The sequence below is a fragment of the Phallusia mammillata genome, chromosome 1 (genome assembly GCF_965637545.1).
Source record: "Phallusia mammillata chromosome 1, kaPhaMamm4.hap1.1, whole genome shotgun sequence".
In the NCBI taxonomy this organism is placed as follows: domain Eukaryota; kingdom Metazoa; phylum Chordata; class Ascidiacea; order Phlebobranchia; family Ascidiidae; genus Phallusia; species Phallusia mammillata.
In genome coordinates this window covers 20,578,365-20,595,957 of record NC_137252.1, presented here as the reverse complement: position 1 = coordinate 20,595,957, position 17,593 = coordinate 20,578,365, and the positions used below count along the sequence as shown (strand labels likewise).

Sequence of the window (17,593 nt, the reverse complement as noted above, 5' to 3'; positions counted from 1 at the left end):
GGGATTTATACGTTGGGAAAAATATGCACAATTAAAGACGAAAAATGAACATAACAATTATATATCTTGTCAATAAGGGTATGACTCTTCAGCTCTTTGGATAAATATCATAAGGAAAAATGATTAATATTGTCAAAACAAGGGCGAAAGCAGAGAATATAATCTGTAAGTATAGACTGGCGAAACATAAGTTGACAAAATTGCACACAAGAATGTTTTATCGATTTATAATGCGGTTTGATAGCTATGATATATAGGCCCTATATATATATATATTTTTTTTTTTTTTTTTTTTTTTTAGTTTTATAAGTATATGCGATTCTTGTATAAATATATTACTTTACATTCATGTGAAAAAGGAACGGGCGGAATAATGTAATGCAAATTCATATGACAAAGTAATGTGTGCTATTGGATTCTCCACAGGTTTCGAATTTTGAGTTTTTAGCCTTATATACAAGCATTGATTATATATTTTTGTAGTGGAGACACAATAAGGGTTTCTGCACTTGAATGAGAAAGGCGAAAACAAAGAAATACTTATATATGCAAAAAGAAATTGTCATGCAGAAAAAAGGTTAGTAATATTCACGGATTAGATATATATATTGGTTTTCCTTAAGCAAATTTTGGTTGATTATTCTAGCAGAATGACAAACGTGAAACGTTAAAGTTAATGTGTTGTGGTAAGATCTGCCAAACGGCTAGAGTAATATTACGTTCAGGCTTAGCTGAATGTGTGAAATGTTTAATATAGTATAGTGTAACATATGCTGTTCGCTCAGCAACTAGTCTGGGAACAGTATTTCAGGCTTCTGGTTCTGTGTTAATCGCTTCCTGAGACTGTCCATTTGTGTCGTCATCGTTGTTTTGGTGTTGATGACGTAAATTCCAGCGGCGTTGTAATTCTGCAACTGCCTGGTTGATTTTTGGTCTTGCTAATGGTTGAATACGTTGAAAAAGATGCTTTAATGTCAACAGGGACAAGGCTATTCCCCAGAACAAAGCTTGGATAACGAGGAAAGAGAGGAATGCATTTGCAGCAGGACTGGTCACAGAAGATAAAAGGGTGATGAAAGCTGACTTGAGAAGATTTTGCGGCAGAACCTTGTCATCAATCCCCCCTTCTGTGGAAAGGTTAGTTTGTGAATCGAAGAAGATATTCATTCGTTCGTTGTTTAGTTGAGTGCTTGAGAGGACGGCTAGAACGTCCGATAACGCGCGATTTTCACTAGGTATATATTTGAGAAGCTGGGCCGCTTCAACGAAATCATAAGATTGAAAAGATTCATTTATCATCTTGATAATAGGAGAGAGTAGCTGGATATTGGTTTCGACTCTTGCAAGAGTATAGTTGACGAATAAGTAATAAGTATTATGAACTTTGAAAGTGAACATTCGGTTGGCCCGAAATGTTTCCTTGTAAACTAGGTCTGGGAAAACATTACTCTGGTCATAAAGTTGGTAGGTCTTTTCGTCGATGTTCACATGGCCAGTATGAACTTTTTCGAAAAGAGGCCTTGTAGCAAAGTAATTGCTATTCTTTATTCGCAGACTTCGCAACAAACGCATTTTTGATGTGGTACAAGCGGTCTCTAAGAGTATGTCGCCGTGCGTTATCGCTGCTGTGGGCTTTCCCTTCAGGTAGGATAATATCTGGCTTGGGGAAATGTGTGCACTGGCCCCAGCCAGTAATGCCGTTATTTGTGTAGATTGGCATTGAAAGTATAAGATGTCTGACAGCTGTCTTCTTCATGTTTAGGCTGAGTCGTAAATGTAGGACTCAAAAATATCGTTTGTAGACTTGTAAATAGTTGGAGCATGTTGCTCGAAATGTCTTTTTGTAGACTTGTAAGTAGTTGGAGCTTGTTGCTCGAAATGTCTTTTTGTAGACTTGAAAATAGTTGCAGCTTGTTGCTCGAAATATCTTTTTGTAGACTTGAAAATAGTTGGAGCTTGTTGCTCGAAATATCTTTTTGTAAACTTGAAAATAGTTGGAGCTTGTTGCTCGAAATGTCTTTTGTAGACTTGAAAATAGTTGGAGTTCGTGGCTCGAAATGTCTGTTTGTAGACTTGTGAACAGATGGAGCTCGATGCTCGAAGTGGTATGCACCATGCAGACAAATATGGCGTAGAACGACGTCGTGTTTCGGTCAGGATGCTTGTTTTCTTGGGTTTGGGCAATTGTCTTCAGCGTAACTGAGCTTACTTGTTTTGACAGGTTGGTCGTTAACATGTTATATTTGTGTGTGGAAAATGTGTGATCTTATTAAACAGCTCAAGCCAGGGAGTCAATACATATCATGCAGCGTGAGTTGCAAAACAAGAACGTTTCCGGCTTGACAAAGCCGTTGACATGAAACGTGAAACATAAATTGACGGTGAAAAACACCGAAGCACACGTTTACAGTTTGACACTAGCAAAAAATTATATCAATTTTTACTGAATTATAAGTTATATACACGCACACCGCTTAACATGCAACATACATCGATGAATAAACATAACCAATTTATCTTGAAAAGTGTTATTAAGCGAATAAAATATATATTTTACAACACAGAAAATGGTCGAGTGCAGATTGCACATGCACTTACTTAACAGAGGAAAAGATGTCAGTCGGGGCGACCGCGTGAATGTCATTTTCGTGATTGGCGTTCGATCGACTTGTTCTGGAGGAGTGCTGTCGCTGCAGGCGGTTGTTGGAGATCACTGGAGCAGGAGAGCGTGTCCTGATGCGTTTGGGAGTCAAAGGTCGTTTCATTTTCCGTGATTTGTTGGTCTGTCTGGTGTTCAGTCTTTAATCAAGGGTTATGAAATCCGATGACGCGAACGCGTAGATGTGAATGGAATGCACCAGGTATTCTGAATGCGAAATCTCCTCGTCTTCAGTTGAGTCCCACGAAATCTCAGCAGCCTCGTAGATGACCAATATGTCGGCTCGCTCGGGAAAGGAATTTGGCAAGTTCCTCACTCGGGGCACCAGTTTGTAGCCCGACCTGCCTCGATGACGACTTGTTAAAGGCGGCTACAGTGTAAACTATGATGTTCATTGCAAATTGTTTGGTGAGTCTGATCTTTGCATCTCAATAACAGCTGACTGATTAACAGCCACACATATCTCTCTTCTTTCTTTGTATTCTTGAATAACGTTAAAGGCGAACGTTCAAATCAGCTACACATCCACATGGGATAACAATAGAAGCCCCAAAATAGCCTCTTTCCCGGTGGAAATAGCAGGAACAAATAGAATCCACAAAAAGAACCCACAAATAGAAGGGCGAAAACATCAAAGTCTACGCTTATATAACAATGTGAAACATTGGCCGGTGTACGAATTTTTTTTCTCATATTACTTATATTATTTATTTTAAGGTAGCCATGTAATTTATAGTGCCATAGCGCCTTTTGGTGAACACCATATGCTTATTCACAGGGTGGAAACGTTGCGTTCTAATACGAATCACAACTGCGGAAACATTGCAAATACCGACGGAAATATGTGTCATAAGGGAATAAACACTATGTTTACTGTTAGATCTTTCTGGAACCCGAAAAATGGCTGGAAATAGCTTATGACTACCATAGAACCGGAACTATAAACATTAGTCTATGCAGAAATGAGGGTAAACATTTCCATTTCGTGGTGTGAAACGTTATTGCGAAATAGCATGCAATAGTTTCCATAAACATTGCACAATAGTGTCGTAAACGCTACACTAGGCAACGCGCAACCTTTGCAGGAAAGCTCTTTTATTGGCACTAGTTTGTCAAAAATGTTCGTTTGCTATCAAATTTGTGAAAATATTGTTTTAAAAAACTAATCTTGATGATAAAATGTAGTAAATATGAATAATCCCGACAGTTTTAAGCAATAAAGATGTTGTCTGCGCAGATATTTAAAAAATTAAAAAGTGTTAACCAAAGCAGTTTCAATTGTCAAAATTATACTTTTTAAACTCTTTGTATTTTTAGCTCCTTGAAAAAGGAAAGTGCAAACCTATGAAAAGTAACAATACGTTTAACAGTTCTATGATAAGATAACTAAGTGTGCACATAAACTTGCAGCTTAAAATAGTAAAAAACTAAAAAAAATGGCCAGTTAAGTTCACCGAAATAATGAGAAAACTGTTGGATGATTGGGCTTTAAAATGAACAAGACATTGATTTTTAAGTATCCTTACCAAAGAAGAAACATCTTCAGCCTTTCATCATACCAAACCTGGTTGGATAGATGGCACCTGGCTCACAATACCAACAGGCATGAAGACAAAGAAAGGAAAACATAAATGGCAGTGTTTTATTTTGTATTTTCTGATTTCATAAATTTGATTAAAACAGACACAATTATTGACATAAAATAATGATGCATAACACAACAAAAAATCAAAATACATTGTTTTTGTTTTATTTGGTTAATGTAATTTTTCTGACATTTAGTACACTGACACATGGACTTTACGTAACTACTGTGTTTCCGTTTATGAAGCTACCAACAGCCATATCATACAATGCTGTGTTCTTGCTAAAGTTGTGACTTTTTTGATTTTATGAAAACAGCTTTTTTTATAAAAAAACAAGGTTTGAAAATTGCAGATAATCCTTACATGTTACTTTATGTCCTTAATAGAATCACTTGGAAAATTGTATTCATGATATCCTCATATAACATGTATTATGAGAATATGAGTAATGGGAAGTATCAGCTGAGACTAAAATAAACAAATAAAAATGCCATTATGAAAATTAAATTTTTTACAAAACAAATCTTTGCTTTCATTCTGTCCAGGTGGATAAGTTGAAGAATCTTTTCCAATTTTGTTTTCTATTGGTTGTTGCATGTAACAATTTTAGTTGTATTTGTTCATCCTGTCTTTTTTTCATAAAGGGATTTGCTGTTGTGTTTCACATGGTAATTCTTGTAATAAACATGATATATAGTCCTTGATTGATGCAAAAAATATATTTATGACTGAAAAGTGTCAAATAAATGATACAAAAATCATAAGCAGAGTAAAATATTGTACAATACCTTATAGGGTACTGTCAAAAGCTTTTAATATCAAAATACATATGTAAAGAATGACGTCACTATTACGTCATCACTTTTCTGACGTTGGAGGAACATAGTCAAACTTTTTGTTCCAATTTTAGATGAATATACATGACAATCTTTTAAACTTTTGGGACGTAAGTAGACTAGGCCTACATGTATATCTACTGCAAAATTTACCCGTTAAAACTTGATTTAAACTCTATCTCTTGTTCATCAGTATCATTTAAACATTATAAGTTAAGCGTAGTTATATTTTCATTCAAGATTTGGCAGAATTTGCAAAATTAAACACTGCAAAGGTATCCAAATTAATCATTTTATTAATCGGCTCCATAAGGCGCAATGCAAAAATCGCGCTAATTTCGCCCCATGATCCGAAACACTGCAATCCAGTTCGTGCGACAACTTGTGTTTTCTATGGATTTTGGGCTAAGGCAAAGTGAAGAGAAAACACGTCCCGTAATGTTTTAAATCCGATAATTGTGCCACATTTACGCAAAGGTTGTCTGCGGAACATTTTTAAATTGAACATAAACTTTTTTGGCATTTTTAAGTGTTTGCCTCTGCCAAACAATGAACTGTAGTTTGTGTAAAATCAGTATTAGTTTCAGGGGAAGCATGAAACGACTTTGCAAATATTTTAAATTAACACATTAAAATGAACAACCTCTAATCTGCGACTTGTTTGTCTGAATAATCAGATTTAACTGTTTGTAATAGTATTTTCCACAAAAACTTATGGTGCTTGCCACAAAACTTGACTATTTGAACAGGTTTACAACAGAACTGGAAATTGGAGCCTGCTCATAATTTAAAATATACATAAATTTTCTTGTTACTATAAGAACTTTATGTTTATCTTTGTATTGCAGATTGTTAATATAATAAACAGGGAGTCGAACCGCTTGTCATACGGGTTCAGGTTCGGTTCGGGTTCACTTCGTTTTGTTTTTAAGGGTTCGGGTTCGGTTCCGGTTTTTAAAAATGTGGATTTTCGGGTTCGGGTTTTGGGCAAATTGTCCGGTCCGAACCGGTTTGCGGTTTTTAAACCGGTTCAAATTTTTATTCGTTCAATTTAATTCTACCTATCATCTTCCTGGCCTTATCAAACCCCACAAGATTTTTGACCGTGCACTGTTATTTTTGACACGCCCTATAAGTGTTATCTCGCGTATTCTTAAGTGCGCTGTTTTGAAAAAAAAATACATATAAAACATACTGCCTTTTTTACTGGTTCAGTTCCGGTTCGGGTCCAACGCCAAACAAAATATAGGGTTCAACTCCGGTTCGGGTTTTTAGAAAATCGTAATTAGCGGTTCGGGTTCGGGTTTAATGAAATTAACCGCTCAAACCGGTTCGCGGGTTCGGGTTCAGTTCCGGTTCGCCTCCCTGATAATAAACAATAAATTTGTTTGAGCCTAAAGACCAGCAAACATCAATCGCAGGAGGAAAACATGTTTTAATACCTTGATATTGATTATTTGGCCTCTTGTTGCTCTCTGTGATATTGACACTAGTTATTTTGCTTTTCAAACTACCTCTTATTAACCTATTTTAGACCCCCCCTTGACATAAGACTTTTGTTGCATTATCTAAGTGTTTTAAGTAGAGATTGCTAAACAGTGTTATGGGCATGTTAACTAATTTTTGGCAAGTTTAACTAGAAGTAAAAGTGTTCTACAAATAAAAAAAATCTGCACTTGATTTGAGCTTATTTGAAAGTGAAGAAAATGAAAGTAAACACACAAAATGTAGCACTTGAATGCAGTCATTAAAAAGACACAATATATTGAGACAAAATTGCAGTTGAGACCCCCTTGCAATTTGTATAGTACCCCCAAAAGCATGTGTCAGATCCAACCTGTAAATATATTTTTTAAAGGAGTGACATATGTGTAATGAAATGCTACTGAAGTTGTGAACACATAACAAGTACCTATGAAGACCAAGCTGACATTCAGAATGACATTTTTTCTAGTTAATACATGGTTTCATAAATTCACATATTATAAGGTATTCAGGGGTAACCACTGATGGTACACCACCATAACCACATCTTCAAGTGGTGATTATTTTATATCACTTGACAGAACATTAACAATACATATGGCCAAACCTGGGATAGAAAATGCAAAAAAATGACTGAAAGGAGTGAAATCAATATGTATTCCCTTTAGGCAGATGACCAAAAATTTCTACTTATCATTTTTTAGCATTATCAAGTTGTACTTAAAAACCTGGTTTTGTTGTGTTACTTAAATAGATGGTAGTTGTCATGCTAGACTCCCATAGTCTATAACAGTACATTAAAGATTATCTTGTAGCAGTGGGGATGCCTGTCATATGCCATTCAATGCATTTTAGGCATTTTAAAAGTCTATTGCAATGAACATTTAAAATTGTTTTACCTGACTCATTTGCAATGTATTTCTACAAATGTCTTTGTGCTTTTTGTCAGTGTCCTCTTGACTTCCTTTAGAAAGCGCATTCCTGTTTTTTTATTTGCCATTTAAAGTACAAACCTAAATAAACACAGATTTTGCAAAATTTATGTGGTAGCGAATTTTTATTGTTATAAATCACCTGCAGTTATTTCCGAGCAAAGGCTATAAGAAACGTCTGTTAAGGTATTAATTGCGTTTTTTAAATAACGAAGCAAGTGCTGGCTGTCTTCCCATAAATCAGTGGTTCTCAAACTTTTTTACCATGCGGCGCATTAAAGAACTAAAATTTCCTTCCGCGGTACACTTCGCAGGCAAACACAACAGAAGTTGATCATAAGCTTATAATTAAGTTAACTTTCAACTTTATTGTGGTGGGTAAGGATGCTTTTTATTACCAATAACAAAATATGGGCTTCAAAACTTTGTTATGAGCACCAGTATTTCGCCGTAAAGGCCTAAAACACTAGGGAATGTATTTGCACTTCAAAAAAGAAAATATTTCGCGGCACACTTGGAAATCTCTCACGGCACACTAGTGTGCCGCGGCACACAGTTTGAGAATCACTGCCATAAATAGTAGTGGAAGAAACTGTTGCGACCGTCGGGTGTCATCGTTTGGTTGAAAGCACTAAAGTAAAAAGGCATTTTCAGTTTACTACATGTAATGATGTAACTTGACATTCACTTCGCATTTTTTAGTCCCTAAAGTTGCAAACTGTGTTGACTGCTAAATGCTAATCTGGTTACGCTGAAACATAGGCTATATAGTTACATTTATCTTAATGCTTATAATTTATATTTCACGTGATACAGAAACCAAGATTAATTTTATAAACTAAAACCTTACCTTTTCTTGACCAAAACGAAGAACACACACTGGCGCCAAGTTGTGACAGTTGTATTGTGACGTCATAAATCGCCTTTTTTCATTCACGGTTGTTAATGCCCTACTGACTGTAAAAAAGTGCTTACCGCACGAACTGGATTGCAGTGTTTCGGATCATGGGGATGAAAAGGGGGCGAAATTAGCGCGAATTTTGCATTGCGCCTTATGGGGCCGATTTATAAAATGATTATTTTGGATACTTTTGCGGTGTTTGATTTTGCAAATTCTGCAAATTTTTGAATAAAAATCAGGGTTTAGCGGGAAAATTTTTCAGTAAATATACATGTAGCCTACTTAAGTCCCGAAAGATACAAAGGTTGTGATGTATATTCATCTAAAATTGGAATAAATAGTTTGACTATATTCCTCCAAGGTCAGAAAAGTCATGACGTAATATCGTTTATTGTAATATCGTGACGTCATCGTTTATTTACTGCATTTTGACGCTTTTAGCATATACTGCATTTTGAAAGCTTTTGGCAGTACCTTTAAAGGTGTTGTACAATCTTTCTCTCTGTTTTTGATTTTTTTTGAAAGATATTTGACACTTTTTAGTAATAAATATATTTATTGCATCAATTAAGGAAGTATACCATGTTGAATATGTGTACTGTGATATGGATATGCAACACAACCACAAGAAAAAATGTAATATAAACAAGTACAATTAACATTGTTGCATGAAACTACCAATATAAACAAAATTGTTAAATCTTCTTAAATCTATTCACCTGTACAGCATAAAAAGTCTCGTGGAAAATTTTGCTTTCAAAGTGGCACTTTTTTCATTTATTTCAGTTTCAGCTGATACTTCCCACAATACATGTTATGTGAGGATATCACAAAAAATTGCAAATGATTTCATTAAGGGCATAAACATGCAAGAATTATTACCAATTTTCAAAATTGGTGATTCCATAAAATCAAAAAAGTCAAAACTGAAGCGAGAACACTGCACAGTATAACATGTTTTTTTGTAGCTTTATAAACTCAAGTAGATAATTCTTCAGTAGATAATTCTTCTTCAGTAAGGATACTTTGAAATCAATGGCTTGTTCATTTAAAAGCCCAGCCATCCACTAGTTTCTTCATTATATTGGTGCACTTAGCCACAAAACCACTTTTTTACTATTTTAAGTTGCAAGTTTATACGCACAATTACTTCATCGTATCATAGAACTGTTAAATAGATTGAATTAAATTTTTGTAGGTTTGCACTTTTTCCAGTAGCAAAAAAATAAGTATAACCATAATGAAGACTTTAAAAAGTATAGCTTTGATAAACTGGTTTGGTTAACACTTAATATTTCTTAGTTTTTCAAATATCTGTACAGTCAACATTTTTTATTACTAAAAACGGTCGGGATCATTTATATTTACAACATTTTATTAGCACAATTACCTATTTTAAAGATTACTTTCACAAATTTGCTAGCAAACGATGAACTAGCCAAACTAGTGCCAACAAAACTGCTTTCCTGCAAACATTGCGCGTTGCCTAGCAATCAATGACGTCATTTTTACGTCACGCATAAAATTTCTTCTTAGCAAGGCGATTTAGAAATAAAAAATATTTGCTCGTTAAGGCAGGTTATTGAAAAAAACATCCAAAACCCTATCCTTTGCGTTGTTAAAAGCGTGCAAAGTCGCCCCATTTCACGCTCCATGAATTCGCGTGCGACAACTTGTGTTTGATAGATAAACTTTGCCTTAGCCTACAGTTAAACCCCCGCCAAACTGGCAACAACCCTCTTGTGACGTAACAATCACAGGCTGTGGTTACCGTTGTTAATGCCCTGCTGACTGTAAAAAAGTGCTTACCAGTTCGTGCGACAACTTGTGTTTTCTATGGATTTTGCGCCCGCCGCAGTTAAAGGGTTAATAAGCATTTTCCTTTGCCGTCCAGGTCCACAAGTGCAATTCAACATTTTTTTGGCAGATATTTATTTTTCAGTGCAAACATTTATTTTTTGATGCAAACAATTTTTTTTCAGTGCAAACATTTTTTTTCAGTGCAAACATTTTTATTTCAGTGCAAACATTTATTTTTCAGTGCAAATTAATTTTTTTGCAAACTTTTTTTAAGCAAACATTTATGGCTCCATCACCTATGACTTACACGGCGTGTCAAAAATTGCGAAATGACATCATAGGCATTGCGCATGTTACAGTCGGAGCCTAAGGATGCCGTCAAAAACTACACGCCGGCTTAGCCCTCGCTCACTAAGACCCTGTTTAGTTTGTTAAGTTATCGCTTAATCAGACTTTGCCCGGGCCAAGTGTGCCAAGCGATGGCTTAGTGCGGTGGTTCTCAACCTTTCATAGATCGTGGCCCCCTTCAAGTAACCTTCAGGACCTGTGCCCCAATAAGTAACCCCTTAGGACCTGGTGACCGCTTCACAAAAAAAGCAGATAAAAAAACTCACTTAAATTAAAGTCCAGGATTTATAGGGATAGTAATAAAGCAATTTTTTGCCTGTGCAATTCTGGCTTTAATTTCATATTTTGACCGACCATCGTCTGTAAGCATACAACCAAGATATCTAAACCTTCGGGTTTGTTTGATTGGTTTATCTAGAACTAGTATGTTACATTTGTTCGCTCCTGCTACTTTGGCAATGACCATACATTCTGGTTTATCTGCATTCAAAGCCATTCCCATTTTCTCACTTTCTTTTTCAACTGTTGTTACCAACTTTTAAAGCTTCTTCTCGGATGTTGCAATAAGTACCGTATCATCAGCATATCGAATATTGTTGATGTTTACACCACCAACTTTGATCCCTTCTAAGTCGGCAATACTTCTTGAGATGTTATCGCTATATAAATTGAAGAGGTCAGGAGATAACACGCATCCCTGTCGGACACCCTTTTCTATAGTAATAAGTTTGGTTTCAGAGTATCCCACGCGCACCACGGCATGTTGGTTGTAATAAAAGTTTTGGATGATTCTCAGATCCTTGTCATCAATGTTGATGTTTTTTAACATCTGTAGCATCTGGTCATGATTGACCCGATCAAAAGCTCTAAGTAATTTAACAATATGACTCATAAGGCTGATTGTCCTTTGATCTTTGCATTCGATTTGCCCTTTTTTGGCAGTACGACAAAAATCGACTTCCGCATGTCTTCTGGAATTTGACCAGTGTTGTAAATGCTATTTATAAGGTGTAGGTCTAGGAGTAAGTCGATTCCAATATCATCCAAAGCCTTCAAAACTTCTATTGGAATTTCATCAAGACCAACCGCCTTTCCGTTTTTCATGCTAGCCAGGGCTTTCTCAACCTTACATTTTATTATTTCTGGTCCAGTTAGTAGTTGATTAAACATAATTGGTGGGGCGTTCCTTGTTGGATCGCTGTATATAGTTCTGAGTGTATTCTTGTCAACGATGTCTATTTTCCTCTTTTCAAAGATCTTTTCGGTTTTACTCTTCACACAGCCCGATTTTATCCAGTTTCCCTTCTTTTCTAGAGCTGGATAATTTTTTGGTGGGTTTCTTTCGCGCTGATATTAAAAAGCTTATCTCCCTCTTGACATTTTTAAATTGTAAATTCTTAATAAGCAGAGTTGCACTTTAATTTAATAAACTTATCTAATTCTTTGTACTTTTCTTTAACTGTTCAAAAATATCAGCTAAATAAGCAAGTTCCTGCAGCTATGTTCCGTCACATAAATAGTTGACAAAGTTACCTTTTTTTCTATTTCAAAAACACATCTTGCTTTCGGTTTTAAGCTCAAAGAAGCGGGTAACGACATTTCCTGTCGAAAGCCACCGTACTGCAGTATAGAATAGAAGAGTTTCATAGTCAGATTTCGAATCTTTGCACAGTTGTTTAAATAAACGATAAGTTGTGGCACTCTTCTTTACGAAATTTACCATTTTTATCACTGAATTTAGCAAATCTTTTAAATAAGTTGGAAGCGTTTTGCAAGCTAGTGCATACCGATGTATCATGCAATGTAGGCTAGGCTACGCCTTTCACTTTGGGAGGTTTTTCTCTTACTCACATTTGAAAACCCGATTTACATCCGAGCATAACTGGAGCTCCATCTGTACATACACCGCACAGCTTTCCCCATTGCAGCCCTTCTTTCTCAAAACAATCGTTTATGCTGCCGGCTGTCCAACACATCTTGAGCTTTGGTGGTAGTTTTTAAAACTGCACATTACAAAAATTCCTCTTTTACGTCATGCACATATCGAACAAAAACCAAAAGCTGGGAGCATGATGTAATATCTGTTGATTCATTAAGTTGTATTGAAAACATGGGAGAAGTTTTGATTTCGTCCACAACCTGCTGTTTGACGTCTGATGACTAGGGCGATTATTTTTTGACCAAAAAAACGAAAATATGGCTGTAGGCTAATCTAACTAAAGCGAAAGAATGTGCAAAAGTCTAACAGAAGGGCAAAAATCTTAACAAAGACGTAGCCCAGGGGTGGGGAATTAACCTTTCTGTTTGTGAAGGCCTGCTTTGTGAAAGCAGCAGCAGCAGCAGCAGCTATGACGACTTCCATAACACATTAACTGCTTCCCCAGATAACATATATTTGTTGGCAAAACGTTGGGTGAACATCAAATTTTAATCGGGCCAACTAGTCGGGTTACCGTTGGGTAAACGTCTAAATGCTCGTTGGTTCCTCGTTGGCTTCTGGACGGCGAAACTGTCAGGCCAACCAGTGCCCTACGTAATCCCCAACCGTATTACTCATCGGGCCAATTTTTACCCATCGTTGGCCCAATGCTTTCACCAACGTCCTTTCTACAATGGTTCAACGTTTGTTCTGCACACGGTTTTCTGCTTACAAACAGCACCACACACTTCGCACAATAACAATTTCTGTATTAAAACGAAGTAACGAATATAGGAAGATGGAAATTGTTATTTTGAGAGTAACTGGGCTTCCCATTTCTTTCTTTCCCTCTCTTTGCGGCATCCGTTGCACTGGCGGTGATGTGATTTCGACGCACCGCTCCTGTAAAAATATTTATATTAGTATGCAACCTCCAGGTGGGTTACCTCCCGAAAAAATAATTTTTTTTTTTTTTAAATTTTTCATTGAATTTTGTTCAGCAGCTATAACAACAAAATGCGGCTACCCACATATATATTAGGTGACTTTAACCATAATCTTCTGGATACTAACAATATTCATGTTGACAACTTCACAACATCACTTTTTGAAAACTCCTTTATTCCCTTAATAAACCCACAAGGATAACTGGCACAGTTAGCACATGTATTGATCATATAAGGACAAATAACCATAAACACAAAACAACCAGTAGCATTTTACTTGATGCAATATCGGACCACTTGCCAATTATGGTCTGCACAAATGTGAAAACAACACATAATAACATGGTACCAAGGCGACGAAACTTTTGTAACAAAACATTGAGAAATTCAAAACAAATCTTACTGACATAGACATTACCGGAGTGATGACCCAAAACGACCCAAACCAGGCTTACAGTTTATTAACTCAGCTCATTGGTCAACAATTTGTAAATTGTTTCCCTTTAGCCCCACAAGATCAGCACATAAAACACAGGCATGGTTTGATCATGAACTCCACAATATACAACTGCTGAAGCAAAGGTCTTACAAAAAATATATGAATAAAAAGAAAGAATGTAGAAAAGAAAAATATAACAAAATACGTAATTTGTATACATACATGTTGACTAAGAAAAAACAGGAACACTATCACAAACTGTTCACAAGCATTAAACAAAACACCAGAAGGACCTGGGCCACAATCAACAAGCTGCTCGGCAGGGACAAAACTAAATCATCCAGTCCAATGTTAATTGATGGATGTATTACAACTGAACCCAAGAAAATAGCAAACCATTTTAACCATTATTTTGGCACAGTTGCAAAAATACTGGCTGCAAAACTAGATCCACCAAAGAAACAGTTTCACTCATACTTGTCAAAAGATTGCCCCAAATCCATGTTTCTGTACTCAATCTGTCCTGGTGAACTCGTTCAAACCATCCAGTCCATGCAACCCAAACTAAGTTGTGGATTTGATGAGATCCCTGTAAAAGTGATTAAGAACTTCAGTGAAAATATTATACTTGCCCTTAGTCATGTGATTAATTTATCCTTTCGTACTGGTACTTTTTTAACTGATTTTAATCAGGCAAAAGTCATTCCAATCTATAAAAAAGGAGATAGAAAATTAGCATCAAACTATCGGCCAATAAGCCTGCATGCTCTCAAACCTGTCAAAGGTAGTAGAAAGATTGGTTTATAATAGAGTATATTCATTCTTAATATCAACAAACTTTTTTTCAAACTCCCAGTTTGGATTTAGAAAGCAACACTCAACAAGCCATGTAACAACTAAATTAATTGCGGAAGTAACTGAGAATTTAAACAAAAAAAATCACACATTAGGTATATTCCTAGATTTGTCAAAGGCATTTGATACAATTGATCATAAAATTATGTTAAAAAAACTATATTCATGTGGTATTAGGAGGGTGGCACTTGACTGGTTTAAGAGCTATCTTGGAGGCCGATCACAGCATGTTTTCTATGATGAAAATCAACTAATAAACAAGACATTTCATTAGGAGTTCCCCAAGGTTCCATTCTTGGTCCTCTGCTTTTTATTATATATGTTAATGACTTCCCAACTTGCCTACATTATAGCTCTCCTTCAATGTTTGCTGATGACACTACTATTATAGTAAGTGCTAAAACTAAAGAAGAACTGAAAAAAAAAGCTAATTTAGAAATGGAAACTATATTTAACGACGAAGTCATGCAACATACGCCGTAAAATATCCGTCAGTTTAGGTAAGTGTCACAAAACCCTCTGTTTTTGGATGGGTCACCTGCTTGGGACAAGTTGCCCGTCGATCACGGAGAATCCAGTTGGGGTAGCCGTTATGTTTCAAGGCTTTGCGAACCTTTGCCAGTTCCGCCTCGCAGTTGTCGCTATGAGTGCACAAGCGTCGTGCCTGATCTTTTAGGGAACGAACCACCCCTCTTTTCTGGTATGTGAGGTGATGAAAATTGAGATACCTGCCGGTACTCGTTGGCTTGTGGTACACTCTCGAGTACAAGACACCGTCATCGGTCCTTGTGACTCGAACATCTAAAAAAGGAAGACAGTTTACCGATTGGAGTTCCATGGTAAACCGCAGGGTTGGGTAACGAGTCCTATCAGTCGAGTCTCAAGTCAAGTCAAGTCAGTAGGGGTTCGAGTCCCAAGTCAAGTCGAGTCCCAAGGGGTTCGAGTCTCAAGTCGAGTCAAGTCAAATGATGTTCGTGTCCCAAGTCGATTCAAGTCATTAGCGGGTCGAGTCAAGGCAAGTCCCAAAATTTTTTGCAAGGAAAGGTTAAAGGTTTAGATCAGTGGTTCCCAACCGGGGAGGAATTCCTCCCTAGGGAGGAATTGCATGAGTTCAGGGGAGGAATTTCATAAAAACTGTGAAAAAAAATTACATTTGAAATGTTTCAGAATATTTTTGTATGTACATTAGAGATGTCCATTATAATTTGTATCCGGTTCACATTTAAAACCGGTGTAAAGCATTCTGAAATGGACATCCCTAATTATAAGGTCTACTTGTATATACGGCCGCATGTTACGTTTCAGGCGCTTAAATTAATCGGTTATTGTCGTAAAAAGTCCATTGTTTTAACATTTTTGTTTTTTAACAATATGGCTGTTGCTTAGTTGCATAAAAACTGAACAGTTAACAGTTAGTAAACAGTATGTGTAGTGAAACTAGATTCTTAGTTATATATCATTGTTTTGTGTAGATTTTAGCTTTAGCCTAAGTGCATTGTCTTGAACTTTGTAGCGTAAACAATTACTTTCAGAGCGCAAACAAGAGCAAATTTCGCATTGAGTTGTAATGTAAAATATATTGATATTTCAAATTGCTATAATTTGTATGTTATATTTGCTTTTTGTTATATGGGGAGGAATCAATAGTTCGAAAATAGGCAAAGGGAGGAATGTAACAAAAAAGGTTGGGAACCACTGGTTTAGATAGTTAATCTATTTGAATAGTTCATCGCTACTTTTTTACCTCAAAAACGGACACCAGTTCATTACAGTAAACATATCCCATCAACGTCTCTTTCTTAGAGTAGGGTCAACTTGAATGAAACACGTTAAATGACACTCATTAAACAGCGTGGAAAAGAACGTCATCTGTTCAAAGGAGTTTTTCAAAACCAAAAATTCATATTTAACTGCATGCGCTAGAGCATTTGTTCAATAATATAAGCGCTTATAAAAGCGAATAGCCTACTTGGCTTTGACATGTACTGCATTCGTTTACCTTAACCCAAGCAATAAGTACAACGCTTAATGCCAGCGTAAGAAAGTTTGTGCATGTAGCAGCGACTTCGTTACAGGGTTCCCGCGCAATTTTTGTTTATAAATTGCATGACTTTTCAAGAAAAAAATCCCGAATTTCCATAACCTTAATAAAAAACCGAGCAATTCCCATAGTAGGAAAACTAGAAAAAAGACTTAGGCTATATATGTATCCAATTTATCATACTTGCAACGAATATACAAATGTTACGTAATTTGAAATTCCTTTCTCTATCTGGCATTTTCAGGCGCCAAATTCCATACTTTTTCAAAGATCAAAAGTTGACTTTTTTCAAAACTTTTCCTTAAAAATACAAATTTAAATTGCATAACCTTTCCAGGTTTTCCGTACCCGCGGGAACCCTGTAGTTACGTTAATATTAAGCAAAAATAACTTCGCACAGTAAACTGCTGCTTTTGTTTGGTTGAAGCCAACTGAACAGGTTATTAATCATAAGAAATTTCCGTTTTGTTGGTGAAATAACGAGTGCGAGTCCGAGTCGAGTCTCTACTAAGACGAGTCCAAGTCAAGTCGAGTCTTTTCACAACTGAGATTCGGGTCAAGTCAAGTCTCTTAAAAAGGTGACTCGAGTCGAGTCATATACTTCGTTTCCATGGCCGCTTTATGTCCGTCTTTTATGGCCATGTGACCATATTTGGAAGTGAGAAATCATGACGCAGCAAAATTACATGGCCATAAGCGGTTTTCGTATGTCGTTCCCGCGGGTTGGACATACGGCTTATGGCCATCTTTACATGGCCATTCGCGCAGGTTCAGGTGTTTTGTTACCAGTGCAAAAATGAAATGACTGTTAAGTTTAAGTTATCTGCAAATATTTTTTTATCATTA

The 17,593-nt window shown here is 36.3% G+C and overlaps 1 pseudogene; it reads right to left on the bottom strand.

Annotated features, from left to right (window-relative positions):
• Nucleotides 1–587: 587 nt before the first annotated feature.
• On the bottom strand, nt 588–3,718 carry LOC145239420 (uncharacterized; annotated as a pseudogene).
• Nucleotides 3,719–17,593: the final 13,875 nt, after the last annotated feature.